Here is a 17,102-nt window from a genome sequence, read left to right as displayed (position 1 = left end):
GTGGCAAAGCACATAGCTGCAAAATAAGGTCATTCGCAGCACAAGCATAGTCATCTTTAAAGCATGATGCCTAGTGAAAACCACTTCCTTTCATGCACAGACTTGGCCAAATCCTTTCTAAAACATTTTTGAAGTGCTAGAGTTTATTATTCACACCACAGAGCTCTCATGTGGTAGCAATGTTATGCACGCCATCTTCAACACATGCCTAGACCTCAAACAGCCCTTCCCCCACCTTCTAAAAACATCAGAACACACCAGAGCATAGCCGTTACCAGCTGGAGTCATACACTGTTTTCTCTGACAAGGGGAGTGCTGTTCTAATCCAATGGGCCCATGTAAATGCGTGGCCAGCACTAGCTCTGATTTTTATTGTGGAGCTGGATAGAAAAGAACATTTGTTCCCTTCCATTCCTGAGTGTTTTCACAGCGACATTTCTCATCTGTGACTTTGGGGTGGGGTGTGTATGTGTGTGTTTATTGCTTGCTTTTCCCTCAAAGAGATCATCCAGTGACCTTGAAATCTGCACTGGCATTTTGCTGGCAGGAAGGGAAACTCGCTCTTCTCATTTGCAAAATGAATAACAATTTGATCATCCTGAAACTTCTAAAAGGTTAATTATGCTCTCTCTCCATGAGTACTGAATAAAAAACCTGTTTTATCTCTGCCCAGATGAAACCCACAGGGCTCTCCCTCCCTCTGACTCTGCCAGGAGACCCCGTCCTTCTGGCTGTCAATTAACCACTATCAACTCCTAGATCTGTGTGAGCTGCAGTAGATTTTCTCATCCCCAAACCACGACAGTCCTCATTTGCTAGAGCTGTGTGGGGACTTTAAAAACTTCTCAGCAGGAAAGTGTTATCTGGCTGCGGGCATGATGGAAAGAGGAGTGATGTAAAAGAAAAAAGAGAAAGGAAGAAGAGGTGTTGGATTACTGAGACTTCAGTTCACTTCAAAGATTAACACAAAAACAAAACTGCGGAACAGAAATGCATGCACCAAGTTGATAAAAATAACCACCATTAAAATTAGAAGCAAATTTAAGGTGTTTAGCTTCTGCTGCTCCCAAAAGTACCAGATCTTGCTGGTCTGCCAGTTGTCGAAGAGGCACACGTCCCTCCACTTGACTGTGAAATGTCTGTGTGTCAACACAGATGCGTGGGGTAGTCAGCAAACCTTGTTCAGAAAGGTTTAACACCTACTATGCCCCCCGCCCTGAAAAAATTCTAAGCTACTACTATTTCTTGGCCATGAACAGACTCTTTTAGTTATAAGCCAGAAACCATATCTTAAAAAGCAAGTCTAAGAGATTTACATTTTATTTTTATTACAAGAAAACCTTGTCTTTCAAAGGAAAGTACTGGTGGAAAATCAGGGGAGGTGGGGCAGGAAATCCGTGCCTTCTGCCCCATGCTCACAGCTCCTTATTTTCATAACTGAACACTTGTAACTGAACAATTTTACGTAAGCCAACCGAACACTATGATATGTAAAAACGAAAACAGAAAAAAAGATGGAACAAGCACCACGCATTTTTTCTAAAGGAAATGTGTTACTATGGACAACAGTTCCGATGTTTTAACAGTAATATGATTACCAGTTGCCATTCAGGGCCCGGTCTCTTGACCAGGCTGAAGTGGGTTACTGTGTGTGCGTAAAGAAGGCCTCTGTCTAGCCTTGCCCCACGTTCTTGCTGAAGCAGAGTAAATACTGGTGGGGACAAAGTACCGTGTCTTTTACTAATACAGCAACCCCTCTGTAGAAACATTGAGTTCAGACTACAGCTTTCTGATGATTTTGCGAAAACCCAACTTATTTTCAGCAAGAGGCACTCAGGCAAAGTTTATAGCTTTTGTTGTCCTTTTTCCTGGATTTTTTAGTAGTAAACTAGGCATGATATAAATTTACCATTTTGACCATTTCCAAGTGTACAATTCAGTGGCATTAGGTGCATTTATAATGTTATGCAACCGTCACCACTGTCCATCTCCAGCATTTTTCATCGTCATAAACAAACTACATCCATTAAATACATCCCCATTCCCTTCTTCCTGCCATGCTGAGGTCTGAATGTTTGTGTCCCCTCAGAGTTCATGTGTTGAAATCCTAATGCCCAGTGTGATGGTTTTAGGAGGTGGAGCCTTTGGGAAGTGCTTAGGTCCTGAGGGGGGCACGTTGGTGCCTCCAGGAGGCAACTGATCAGTGTTTCTCACATCAGTGTCTCTCTCTGTTCCTCTTCCTCTCCTCTTCTTCTCCCCCACCTTCCTTTCCTCTCTCTCTAAAATCAATAAACATATCCTTGAGTGAGGATTTAAAGAGAGAGAGAGAGAGGCCTCACCGAGATCCCTAACCCCTTTTACCACGTGCAGTTACAAGTGAGAAGTCTGTGACCCAGAAGAGAAGAGGGCCCTCGCCCTACCGTGTTATCACCCTGGTCTTAGATTTCCAGCCCAAAGATCTGGGAAAGATACGTTTCTGTGGTTTATAAAGCTACACAGTCTGTGGTATTTTATTACAGCAATCTGAAAAGATTAAGATACCTCTGGCCCTGGTCACCTCATACCTGGAATCATAATGTTTGTCCTCTTGTGTCTAGCTTATTTCACTTAGTATAATGTTTTCAAGGTTGTCCATGTTATCTAGTACATGTCAGAATTTCATTTCTTTTTTAAGGCTGAATAATATTCCATTGTCTGCGTATACCACATTTTGTCGATCCATTTATCTGTCAATGGACATTTGGGTTGTTACTCTACCCTTTATGAATAATGCTGCTATGAACATCCGTATACAGTTATCTGTTCGAGACTCTACTTTCAGTTCTTTTGGATACATTCCTAGAAGTAGAGTTGCAGAGTATATAGTTTTTTTAAATGAGGGTTGTATTACCCAGGACATTATATATGAGGTAAGAAATGGATCCAAAATTCTACCTAGCAAAAATAGTGGCCCTTAGTTGCCTGAGTTCCACCTCAAGATCTTTTCAATGGTTTTCTTTCAATTATTTTAATATTGGTAGGAAGAATTTGAAACTGCAGAAAATGGAGGTATAAATTAGAAATTCCTTCTGGCAAAAGATGTGGAGTTTGAATCCAAACCAAAGCATCAACATGGGTAATGACCGTTCCTCTGAGTATTAGCATAAGAAGCTTACATTTCTTAAGAATAATTGTCATGTGGGAGGGACAGTTGACCAGAGAGTTCTACCCCACTTCCCATGAGTCTCCTCTTTCCCTGCAGCACACGGAATGTTTTCTACTGCCCACCCACAGTGTCCTCTGACAAACTGCTCCCCTCTCTGCGTTCTCTCTTCCCTCCAGCCCAATGTGCCCTTCATGAACCAGATGGCCTCACTGTTCTGCTCCCAGCTAACACTCATTTCTCTAGGAATACACCAGTGATCCAAGAAGGGTCAATCCAGACTAGCAAATTGATGAGTAGCCTATAATGCAGGTTTTGGACTGCAACATGAGCTGAACTAGTTGGGCTCCTCTCTTAGGAAATGACAATTAGGAAACAGAGACTGAATCACATATCAGCTAAAGTGAAGGACAGTGATTGTGCTAAGAATGCGGTGAGACAGTCATGTTGGGAGGGACCATTGTAAATCAAATCATTTGTAGGCTGAAGTTCAGAGAGAAAGTCGGATATTAGAAAAAAGTGGGTCAGATACACAGAAAGAAGAAACATTGTATAAGAAGGAGAATAAATATATTAATACATAGGCCATGAGGGTGGTAACAGAGTTGCTGTAACATCAGCCTTTGTGCCTACGGCTTGCCGGCTTACTGTCACAAGGGCTCCGGGGTGTTTTCCTGCCAATGGAGCCTTTTGTTGAGTTAACTGGAGTGGGTCTCTCTTCCCTACAGTTCTACAAGTCTGACTGAAAGTGTCTCTTCTGTTACTTTTTTTTTTCTATATCCACCTCCTTCCAATGTCTCTCTATATTCTTCTAAGCCCCTCTACTCTTTCCTCTTTTTCTTTCCCCTATTTATGCCTCAGGCATACTGCTCGGGTCTATCCCTATAAAATAATAGAAAGCTGAAGAGAAATGATATAGTGGGTTTTATTAATAACAGCTTTATTGAGGTATAATTCACATAAAATTCAGTATTTTCAAATGTACACACGAGTGGTTTTTAGTACCATCACAGAGTTGTATCATCATCCCCTCTATCTAATGTTAGTACATTTTCATCACCCCCAAAAGAAATCCCATTCCCATCAACAGTCCCCTCTCCCCCGTTTTCTCCACCCCATAGTCCTAATTTACCAAGCTACTTCCTGTCTCTATGGTTTTGCCTATTCTGGACATTTCATATAAATACATATGTACATAATATAACAAATACAATATATGACTACTTTCTTTCACTTAGCATAATATTTTGAGATACATCCATGTTGATATATACACATATATATATACATATATGTATATAGCAGTATTTCATTTCATTTTATCATCAAGTAATATTCTGTTGTATGGATATAGCATATCTTGTTTGTTTACCATTGGTTAATGGACATGAATTATTCCTGGGTGTGGGCTGTAATGAGTAATGCTGCTGTAAACGCTGTGTACCGGTCATTGTCTGAGCCTGTTCCCAGTTCTCTTGGGCAGCCGCCGAGGAGCGTAATCGCTGGGTCCGGGGAGTCATGGCCGTGCACTCAGTTGTCCTTTCGTTCCCTTTTCCTTTCGGCGATGCTGTAAGACCTTCATCGTATCACTCTCTGTTCTCCACGTTTTCTTTGTGTGCTGCTATTTTCAGTACACCTTTGCATTCTTCTCTGGTCCTCACTTTTACTTTTGCCAATTATTTAAGCTCGTTGTTTTTTTTTTTTTAAAAACTCATCCTTAAATTGCTTTACTGTGTTCCCTTTTTCCTTTCTCCCTTCTCTCTCCCCCCATCTCTGACAATGACTGAGTAAAGCTTGCTGAATTCACCTACAGCAAAGGCAGGCCCGTGTGAAGAAATATAATCCCAAGAAATAGTTCTACAGACTAAGAACCTCACAAACAGAGACAGAAGGACAAGGTGCCTAGACGTATGATTATGAAAGCCTATGTTTGAAAGACCATTGTGGTCAGAGTTTTATTCATGTATTTGTCAAGTCAGACCAAAAAAGCCTGATGTTGACCGCAGTCTCTTCCATCCATCCATCCGAGCTGCAGATAGGACGTGACTCCCAGATAATTGCTGCAGAGCTGCTGTAGGGGACGTCACCCCTCGGCAGCACTAGCCCTTTGCCTCGGGCACTGTATGGACAGTGACAGGCGAATCACCCTGATGAGATGAAGAACTCTAAGTAGATTGAGGGAGGCCTTTGACTTGTCCCAGCCCCACTGCTTCCCAGTAGAACATGCCTGTGTCTTATTCTCATTGTAAACTCGAGGCTAAAGCTGAGAAGCACCAATTTTGCTCACACAGACGAGTCAGTATTTTCCAAGTTTTTGACAGCTGACCAATTAAAAACCAGATGAAACCGTTAACAAGCTCCAAATACTCCAGGATGTAGAGCACTAGAAGGCACCAAAGCACCTACTACTGTACATGGCCATTCTTAGTGTGAGCTTGATAATTACCATGATGAAGATGATGCTGATGACCGCAGGGGTGCTGGGCAGGTTCGAATCATTAACTGGAAGGCAGGAAATTCTCTCTCTTACCAATATTTCCAGTGAGCCTTCTTCCATTTACTCCATTTTAGTACTTTTGTCTTCAAGATTCTGAAATTTTACTTAATTCCAATTAATGATTTGAATCCTGCCCACTATCCCTGAAAACCCACATCAGCATCTTTACCGGCATCGTTATCATTGAATGTTTTTCAGACTCATACTGAGAACGGTCATATGCTAGATGAAGAGCGGGGCAGGTTTCACGTGCAGCTTTAAAAGCATAGTTTCATCCATTTTTAGTCAAACCACATTGTTTAGACCATAAGATGTTTGTTAATAAGCCCTTTTTGGAGCCTGTTGGTCTGTGAATGGGGATGCTGGGTGTGTTACAGACTCATCCTCCTGAAACTAAGATTATCGTGTTGTAGAAGCCACTGGCAATTTTTCAGGACCAGGAATGACAGAGAGAGGCCTGAGCCAAAAATTGACTGACATTGCTCTTTCCTTACAATTCTGATAAATAGTCTGTATGTCATGCTATAGGACCTTTGCAAATACAGTAGATGTGAAGTACAAGAATTTTTATTTTAATGTCTGTGACCTTAATTAGCCAATATACTAAACCTTTTTCCAAATAAAGGGCTGGAGCCAACCTCAATCAGGACATTTGATCAGTGAGTGCCTCCTTTTCTTTAAGATCAGACTTCAGGGAGAAAGGTCAGGAATGAGTGAGTACAGGGACTGTTGAACTTTAGAACCGAGGTGCACATTTGAGAAGTTTCAGACAGCACAGCCTGGTGCAGATTGCTACCACGTGCATCACTTACTGGAACTATACCGGTCTCAGCGGAGGTGGCAGCAGTGACACCACCAACCCTGTGATTTGAACCATCCACAGAAAAACATAGTTGACGGACCAACAATGGGGGTTAGCTAGCGCCACCCAGACACCCAGCAACACTCATCACATGAGACCGACGCAGGCAGTTATAGGGGTTCTCAGTTTCATTTCTCAAATTTGATAGCTAGCCCACATAAAAAAATTATAATAGAAACTTGGGATATTTTGAGTTGATGATGGGAAGTGACACTGTTCTTAACAAAAACTGGCATTTTGTTCTTAGCAGGTAAGAAATCACCAGAAATGAAAACTTTGGTGTCTGTATAATTAGCTAATGATTCTGGTCACCAATTCTAACATGTGTGTTTCTTCCCCACACCAAGGAATTCTCATATGCTAGGTGGGTATCCTATAGTTCAACTCAATCCTAACACTATCTACCTGGAGATTGCACAGGTTAAGGGCTCAGTCCGACAAGACTACCCCCATCACCATTTCAGCCATCAGTCACAAGTCCAGCATGTCACTTGTGCTTCTGACCAACAGGCTACAGATAGGAGGTTCCAGTGACCCCCTCGCCAGGTTCGTTAACTGCTGGAGCAGTTCAGAGGATCATTTTACTTAGTAGATTACAAGTTTATCATAAAAGGATATAACTCAGCAACAGCCATGTTGAAGAGAGGCACAGGGCAAAGTCTGGGGAAAAGGCCCAGAGCTTCCCCAGAAGCTCTGTCTGGCTATGCTGCTCTCCCTGAATCTCCACATGTTCACCGACCTGGAAGCTTTTTGGACCCTGTCTGTTTGGAGGCTTCATTACATGGGCATAGCTATTTAAATCACTGGCCTTTGGTGAGTGAACTCAGTTTCTGACCCCTTTCCCTCCCCAGAAGTCTGTGGTTTATTTACTTGTTATGCTTCTCCCCACTAACGTGCAAACTCATGAACACAGAGTTAACAGGACTAACACTACAAGGAAGAGCCAAGCAGAGGGAACAGCCCAAGAGAAACCCTGAGACAGCAGAAAGCTTGGTGTGCTGAGCAATCAACAGCAGTGCGGTTTCAGGATTTATCTGGAACCACAGCTGCCTCCAACTCTGAAAACTGAAGCAAGGGATTGGACAGAAGAATGAGCACACCATTAAGAGAAAGAGCATCAGTGTGCAAAATAGCCCAGATATGCAAAGGAGGGGGAAGGGACTGGGAAGAATGGACAAGCCCACTTTCACTGCTCTACAAGGTACACAAGGAGTCGTGCATTAAGAAACATATTCTCACTGAATTTCATGGATTATCACTTTCCTTCACTTTCTTGATAAGATCAAATAAAAAACACTTGCCCCCTCAAAATTCAGTTAGAGAAAGTTGGTCAGGACAGAAGTCAAGTTGATTTAGCATGAATCAGCAAAGTCCACCTGCTCACTCCCCTTCACAATGTGCTATCGTCAGGAACTGGTTAAGCTTAAATATTGTGGTTTACAATAAAAGTTAACAAAAACATGACACAAGTGAATTACAATCCTTTTACTTAACACGTTAGACTCTGGGTACACTGTTCATGGGACCAGTGTTACTGAATGTCTCGGTTAAAGTAGAGAAACTTCCCCTGCCCCCAAACAGGACGTGCTTATCTCACACATTTTCACACTCATTTTTCTGACACAGAGCTGAGGTCAGGGACCTCAACACTGGCTTCCTTACTTAAATCACAGCCAAAATGCCTCACCGACTTTTCTGCAGGGAAAATTTCAACACCATTAGGATGCACTCTGAATGCGAAGTACTGCAAGATTTCTAGCATTCCCTTCCCACCACATGCACCTCTGTCTGCACCACACCTAGTCAATTGCACATCCTTTCCCACTTACTTTTCACTGAAGTAACAAGTTTCTTCTCAACCTCACATTTTATTGATTCACCTAAAGTTTAATTAAATTTTATAATTACAATAGCAAGTACAAGTTGCATACACAGGTTCAGGAACAAATGTCACCAGCCTCATGAGGCACACAACTGGTGGGAGAAGGAGGGTACAGGCCACATTGTAACTAGCATTCAGCCTTAAATTAGCCAGGTTCTCCGTGGCTGCCCCTCTTGACATTAGCAGCCAAGTACCAGGTACGTGTGCCCTCTCATCCAGAGGACACGGCTCCTGTAAACATTCTCTCTTACCTTTCACTCAATTCACCACATATGTTTTGGACCCACTTGTGCAGAGGTTTACAATAGATTCAGCAGGAAGAACTAAAAAATAAGTGGAAAAGCAGGTAAAAAAAAAGACTATTGACCTTAAAAAGCCTCTGATATTATTGTACAAATCATTTTACCATAGTTGTTAGCTGACATTCCTTGACTATGTACTTGGTGGTAGACATTATGCAGAATAGTTTGCAGGCGTTATCTCACTCAGTTCCCACAGCACCTCTTGGAGGCAGACACAAACACCACCGACCATGGTTCACAGGTAGGTTAACTGAGGCTGAGAGAGCCCCTTCACAGTGGCAAAGCCATCGCTTGACTGTGCGTTCAACTTGCTGCCACTTTGCATCGTTGGCCTTGGCTGTTGACAGCCGTCTGAAGCTTCAGATTAGGCTCCTGCTCTTGGACACCAATGAACCTTTCTCATTATTATTTTTTTTTTTACTATTAGCATGGTTTCTTAAATCATGCTCTCCACCAGAAGCTGCCACTAAAATGAGTTAGACCTAAAAACTGTGAAGTTCATCAAGAATTCACCAAGTGTCCGGCATTGTACTAGAACCTTAAACACGGAGCCAGTCTCAGGCCTCCCAGTTTTAAGGGTGTGACCACCCAAAAGGGCCATGGCGTGACTGGCGGGTGTTCTGCCTGGAAGTCACAAAGAATGCACTTCTTCCCCATCTACCAGTGGAACCCAAATTTTATTACTTGCATTATGCTTATCTTCATGGGGCATCTTTTCACAATTATTTTAGAGAGCTGGGTAGAATAACAAAAAAAGAGACTAGACAAAAAATATCAAATGGTGATTGTGACCTACTCCTAAGACATGATTAATTTAATACCAGGGCATTTTAACAATGAAAAATATCACCTGGTTCATTTATAGTTTTATAATAGGTAAATAATATCCATTGCAAATAATCCAACAACATAGAAAAGTGTAAGAGATAAAATAAAAGCATTAAAATTCCCCAATGCACCAACAACCACCATTAACATTAATTTATATTAATAGCCTCCATATATAAACAAAGTCTTGATAATATACTGAATTCCACCTCTGCAAATAATTACCTACTCGGATTTTCACCTTTGCAAAGGAGCAAGAGGCATCCAGATCTGCCATTAGCCAGCATCTCCAGACGGTCGTTGGGGACTCCCTTCCGCACATGCAATTGCAAAGTAAACTGCTGTCATGCAGGTACAGTGAGGCCCTGCTGCAGACACCTTGGCACTGAGACACAGCCTGCCTGACACTTTTTTCTTGTGTGTGGCTGTGTATATGGTCCCTAAATAAAACGGTCTCTTTTTCTACCCCCTGGCAAAGAATTGATAAGTGGTTAATTAAATGGAATTCTACTGATTTATTGCAATGAACTGAATTGAGTTGAATTAAAGAGAGACATATGGGAATTGCTGAGCAGTTGTTAAAACGTGGCTCTGCTCTCGAGGCAACGTGGTGCCTTCGTCTCGTGGACACACAGCAACAAAATAAAAAGACTTCGAGTGTTTTAGAGTAGCAACATCTCCTCAAGTCCCACCCCAGTGAACAGTGGGCTGTTGTATCCAGAAGCCCAAAAATAAATAAACGACACCAACTGCAATTCTCACAGCAGTTGAATGAATCAGAGAAAAATATTTTTTTCTTTATTTTTTCTGATATTATCTTTATTCTCAGCATTATCCCTTCTTCAGACCTTAATCTACTTTTGAAATTCTGTCTCTTCTGAGAATAGAACTACAGCTAATACAAACAAGGTGGGGCAAAAGTAGCTTTACAGTTGTTTGTGTGGAAAAAATACAATAATTAATAAATAATAATACAAGGATAAAACTGTGCTTCACTGCTCACAACTTTTAAAACTGCCTTTGCCCCACCCCATATGTTAAACACTGAACTCTTAGAAGTCAGGAAATCTGGGGTGAAACAGCTCAGTTGTTAATCCTATTGTGGCTTCTCAGTAATGGGCCCCTGGGGGCCACCGGGTAGACAGATGCTCTGCAATTCTGGCTCTTTGGGGGAGCAGGCAGAGTGTCACCACTCCCTCTGAAATAACAGGACCTTCTGTGCCCAATAATTGCCACTGATATTCCCCAAGCTGGCATGCTTTATCTAAACAGGGGATTTTAGAACTTTTTTTTACTACCTTTCACTGGAATGGCATATTTTTTCCTTCCCAAGAAGAAACCAGAACTCTTTAGTGCTTGTCACGAGGAAGCCGGTGGGATGCGTCCTTCAAAGGGATCTCCCTAAAGAGCACGCTGACAACCTTCGGAAATAAGCAAGTACCTGGCACAGCAGGAGGAGGAGAGGTGTGTCCTATCGAAAAGCAATGTCACTAAATGGAATGAGGCCTGGGACCAAAAAAGATACGTTAGAGCCCTTTACCTCTAGACTCAAGATATACAAAAGCAGTGGAGAACATTTAAAGCCCTGTGGCTGGTAACTGGCCACCATCTGGCTTCCATAAACCCCGTGGAAGTGGAGAAAGCATTTCAGGTGCCAGACCGGTCAAGGTTTACTGCCCATATGTTGAAATTCGTACATTTATAAATAGCCATAACCTCAGTTACAGTTATTTGCAAGTGGCAGCAGCAACAACTGATGTTCCCCGGTAGTCATCCTCACTTTACTTAGTATCAGAATGACTTTGAGTGCAGTCCTAAACCCAAATATAGGACTCTATTTTTCAGCCTCTTGTGCAGTTAGACATGACTCTGAGAAAGTTCAGGTCAATGATTCAAAACCAAAATGTTATATAGTATTCACAGAAATTTTCCTCACGAGGCAGGGAGTGACATTTTTTCTGTCTTTCCTGCAGTCCTGATGTACAGAACAGAGGAATGTAGACCCCTCCTAGGGAAGGTTCAGCAGAAAGTGAGAAGGGGTCATGCCAGTCCTTGACTCCCTGCCTCCAGAATTACTTTATTTAAAAGAGAATTAAGCTTTTATATTGTTTGAGCCACTGTGATTTGAAGGCTCACTGCTATTTGCAGCTGAAAATAATCTTGATGAACACAAATTGGAAATAAAAGCAAATTCATATAATGCCCAAGACATACTGGCTCAGCAGAGGAATCAGCCAACGATGCTTACTCAGGCTCATGGAAATAATTTCCATGTAAGTGCCCTAGTCAGTAAGAGGCAGCAGTGTTACCAGGGGTGCCAAGTCCAAAGGTCAGAAAAACAGTTGCTGTGTCTGCCCCGCTCCCTCAACACTGGGCCTGAACACAGCCTTGTAAAACTTCTCCATCCAGTGAGGACGCAGGGCACCACTACTGATTCTCTGCACTGGACCGAAGCTGAGAGAGACACATTATACAAAGGCTTTATGGCTGTTCCTCAACTTTGTATTTCATGCCACTCTGGTAAACCCCAAAAAGCTCCAGCCCTCACCCTTGAGATAATGATGACCTTCCTAAAGATTTAATAACCAGAGACCCCCATGACCTTTGAGAAGAGCCAGAACGGAGCGCCTATCAGCTGTCCAGGTGCTGCCAAAAGTACTCACTGGGGGGCCAAGGGGTTGCTCTTTGTGTATAAAGCAGTTTTCAACTGGATTTTTTTTTCCTGCTCAAAAAATAGAACAGATGATCTTCACAATGTGAAACACCCATGGGCTTGCCCAGAGTGAGAGGAAATTCCCAGTCTACTGACTGAAACTCCATCATCGCTGGTCCCCCTCAAGAAACTGCAACGAGAATGACATCACTGCAAACCATATAATGATGTGACAAGTTTAAATCTGCTTAACTATCGAAAGATATTAAATTTTACCATTTTTCATAAATAACTAGTCTTAAGATTATTTGTAACAACTCTCAAAAAAAATAACTTCAATTATGCTGCATCACCTCCAAGCAAGTCACTCGTTTCTGTATTTCCGCCCTTACTCCCACTGTACTGAGGCCTGCAGACTCTCCTCGATGATTTCCAAGCTGAAAAAAGGCTTCCAATATAGAAAACCATTCACCAGGTAAATAGCCAAGCAGGCTTCCCCATGCAAATGAGTTCTGAATAAAAATGTCTTTAATGGTAATAATGAGGATGCTGATCAGAGCCAATTATTTCAAGCTTCATAATTTGTATATTAACTAAACATCCTCATAATTAAGCAAGTTAGCCTAGGGAAATGCCATTCATTAAAAGCTCTAGTGTATTTTCCTTTTGGATTTTCTGCTCTAAAATTTTCATATGAGTAGGAAATGAACTTGTCTATAAATAACAGGCAGCCAAAAGGAAAGAGCTTAAGCAAATTTGGGGTATGGTTGTCACTATTATTATTTTGATGTAACCGGAAGTCTGGAGGTAAGCTGTCCAGAGCAGATACTGTGGTTCTAGGCAGCCAATAGGTATCCCGGTTCTTTTACATTTCTGCCCAGCTTGTCCTCAGGGTGAGCTCATCCCTTTAGGGTCCCGAGAGAGCTGCCCACTCCTTGGGATGGAAGGGGAAGGGGAAGATAAAGGGCAGCCACCAGCTGACTCAGTTTCCTTTTTAAAGAGCTTACCATGAAGCCCTACCTAGCAGTTCCCACTTACACGTTGGTGGTTCAAACAGTCACGTGGTCACCCTTAGCCCCAAAGTGAAGTGGGGAGTGGTGTGAATGATGACAGGACAGGTGATGAGCAAAACAAAGTTATGTTTCCATCAGGGAGGAAGGTGGGGGACAGTGAAACTGGATAAGCAACAAGTATTGTCATTACCTCCAAGCACTCAGAAAGACAAAGGAAGATCATCCTTAAAAATAAAAAAAAGAAAAACCTCCATGTTTGAGTCTATAGCTACTACCAATAGAAGTCATCAAAGCCCTACTTGAAAGACAATCTGTAACACTGGGGACCTGTGTGTGTGCAGAAGTACCCAACAGACCCACAGAAGATGAACCTACAGAGTCAGCTGCCTTTATTTGGCAATGTAACACACGTGAGAAATGTGTTTCTTCTAGTAAAAGATGGAAGAAGACTGAAATGTAATTCTTATTCTAGCAAACCTTTCCTTGTTTTTGCTCTGTCCCTAAAGCTTCTTCGTTTTTATTTAAACTTCTGTTTTCTCCATTTTTATGATTTCGAAAAAAGATTTTGAAAAAATGCCATAATCATGTTTTCCTGGTACTTTTTGCTCACCTCCCACATTCCAATCCTTTTTTAGGATCAGAATGGGCCCTTTTTTAGGATCAGTTGGGCCTTTTTTTTTTAATTTCTTTTTTTTATTTTTATTTTTTAATATTAAATTTTATTTAGTTACTTTTCAAGTACTTTTTTTTTTTATCTATTTCTCCCATCCTACCCCACCCCCCCACCCGGTCTCCCCCCTCCCTCCCATTCCCCCCCCCCCCAGTCCTCATCTCTGTGTCTTTCATACTTGTTCCTCAAAATCCCTCCCCCTTTTCCCCTTAAGTTCCCTTCCCTCTCCCCTCTGGTCGCTGTAGTTGGGCCCTTTTTTACCAGTCAGACTGTGCAGGTCTTTGCCAGCGTGGAGACCCAGCCCGACATCTGATAGTCAGGCTCAGTCCTTTCTGCATTAAGTGTCAGGAACAATGGGAGGAGTTCTGGAATTTGCGCCTTGCTGTCAGTTTTGTTAATGACGTTTGAGGAAAAGAGGAACACAACCTACTCTTCTGGGAATATGAGATATTGACTCTGCAGAGCTGACAATTGTAAAATGTTGGTTTAATGCCAAATTCACCTTTCAGATATGTCATAAGTGCTAAACATCTAAAAAAAGAATTAGAATTAATAGAGCTTAACCTCTTTTTAGCAAATCGTGAAAAGCTGAATGTAGAAGTTGGCTTAAGAAGAGACTTTTTTTTAATTACAATTAATCATCAGAAAAATCTCCATTCTCTGTGACGTACAGAAATAACAGAAACATGTTCTCAAACAAGATTCTCCCATCCCAAACACCCCCTGATAGTTCACTAATAGTTATAATGACCCTTGAAATACATCTAGATAAAGATTAGATAAATTAGTAAATGAGTTGACATAATGGCTGAAAATGTTCAATGAAAGTCATAACCGTGGTCATTTTCTTGTGGAAAAAGGAGTCATCTCCTCATGGACTTGGGAGCTCAGGCTGTATGTTGCCGGATTAAAGCATCATATATTAATGGATTGTTTTCTTGTCCTAAAAACATAGATCTAAGAATTAGAATTTAGCCTCCGGCTTTCTCGTTAGAGTGTCTAACTGCTGATTTACCCCTGGAACAGCTCAAAATGTGCTGTGTTATTTCCTGAATCTTTGTTCAAAGCACACTGAAATGTTTATCTGAAGTGCACAAGTGCAGTCGGAGCACACACGTTCAGCTCTCGGAGGAAGGTTTCTGGGCCTTGTGTTCTTAAACGTCGTGCTGTCTGTCCCCTGGAATAAGTGCACTCCTAATTTTTCCCTTTTATCAAATGGATTAATAAATTGACAGTGTAAACTACTTACGTGAATCAAGAACATATTCAAATTTTATTTATAGGACAGTTTGATATGCTAACAGCATCAATTTCATGAAAAAAAAGTTATTTTCTCTTTTCTGATGTTTATTTGCTCTTTTAAAAATACTTTTAAATGGCAGTTTACATTCAACATTACTTTGTATTAATTTCAGGTGTACAGCATTTTTTAAAAGAATAAAATAACTGCACATTCATAAGGGCTTTATCGACCTTTTCACATAGATCAAAAATAACTACCTTTTCTCGGGTATTTTAAAAATTATTTTTGATTGTGATGAAATAGACATAAAAATTACCATCTTCACCATTAAGCGTACAGTTCAGAGGCATCACCTACATTCACATTGTTTTGCAATCACCACCACCACCACCTCCAGAAACCGTTCATCTTCCACAGTTGAAACTCTGTACCCAAAAGGTAACAATTCCCCACTTTCCCATCTTCTCCAGCCTCTGGTAAACATCATATTACTTTAGGTTGAGTTTGGGTCCATTAACATAAGTGGGGTGCTAAAGTCCCCTACTATTATTGTATTACTACCAATCTCTTATTATGTCTGTTAATATTTGCTTCCTATATTTAGATGTTCCTAAGTGGGGTGCATAGATGTTTATGAATAGTATATCCTCTTGTTGGATTGGCCCCTTTATTATTATGTAATGTTTTTCTTTGTCTCTTGCTACAGTCTTTTTTTTAAGTTCATTATGTCTGATGTAAGTGTTGCTACCCCAGCTTCCTTTTCATTTCGATTTGCATGAAGTATCTTTTTCCATCACTTTCAATCTGTGTGTGTCTTTTGGTCTGAAGTGAGTCTTTTGTAGGCAGCATATAGATAAGTGTTATTGTTGTTTTAAGATTTTTTTTATTTTTAGAGAGAGTGAAAGGGAGGAGGAAAGAGAGGGAGAGAGACATCAATGTGGGAGAGAAACATCGACCATCTGCCTCTCGCATGCCCCCAACCGGGGACCTGACCTGCAACCCAGACATGTTCCCTGACCAGGAATTGAACTGGAGACATTTCAGTTTGCAAGATGGCGCTCAAACCACTGAACAATACCAGTCAGTCAGAGCTATGAGTCTTCTTTCTATCCATTCTGCCACACTATGTTTTTTGATTGAAGCTTTCAGAAGAAGATTTCAGCACTTAGTCCATTAACATTTCATCTTAGTCCATTAAAATTTAAAGTAACTATAGCCTGGCTAGTGTGGCTCAGTGGACTGAGTGCCAGCCTGGGAACCAGAGGTTCACTGGTTCGATCCTGCCTAGGGCACATGCGTGGGTTTTGGGCCAGGTTCCTGGCTGGGGGCACATGAGAGGCAACCACACATCGATGTTTCTCTCCTTTTCTCCCTCCCTCTCCCTCTCTCTAAAAATAAGTAAACAAAACCTTTTAAAAGAAATAATTATGGATAGGTATGTAGTAATTGATATTTTACTTATTGGTTTTTGGTAGTTTTTGTAGTTCCGTTTCTTCTTCTGGTGCTCTTTTTTACATTGATAACTTTTTTGGTGATTGAGTTGAATAACCTTCTCTTTATTTTTTGTGCACCTAATGTGAGTTTTTGGTTAGCATTACCATGACATTTGTACGTAACAAGCTATGTTTATAGTACTTTATTTTAGGTTGATGGAAGTTTGAATGCATTCTAAAAGCACTATGTTTTACTCACACCCCCTGATATTTACAGTTTTCCCGCTGCGTTTTATATCGTGTGTGTGTGTGTGTGTGTGTGTGTATGTGTGTCCCTTAATATTATTGCAGTTACGTGTGCTCCTACTGCTTTTGGCTTCTGGCTTTCAAACTAACTTTATCCTTGGTTGATCCCCTACCATTACTAAACGTGTGACTTTCTCGGTGAGTTTTTTTTCTAATTTCCTCTATTTTCTTTTTAGATTTGACCTTTCCTTTTCCACTTACAAAAGTTCCTTTATCATTTCTTGTAGTGCCAGTTAGCTTTTGTTTGTCTGGGAAACTCTAACTCCTTTAA

Source organism: Artibeus jamaicensis, unplaced genomic scaffold, assembly GCF_021234435.1.
Source record: "Artibeus jamaicensis isolate MK-2021 breed Jamaican fruit bat unplaced genomic scaffold, CSHL_Jam_final contig_402, whole genome shotgun sequence".
NCBI lineage: Eukaryota > Metazoa > Chordata > Mammalia > Chiroptera > Phyllostomidae > Artibeus > Artibeus jamaicensis.
This window is presented reverse-complemented; position numbering follows the sequence as displayed.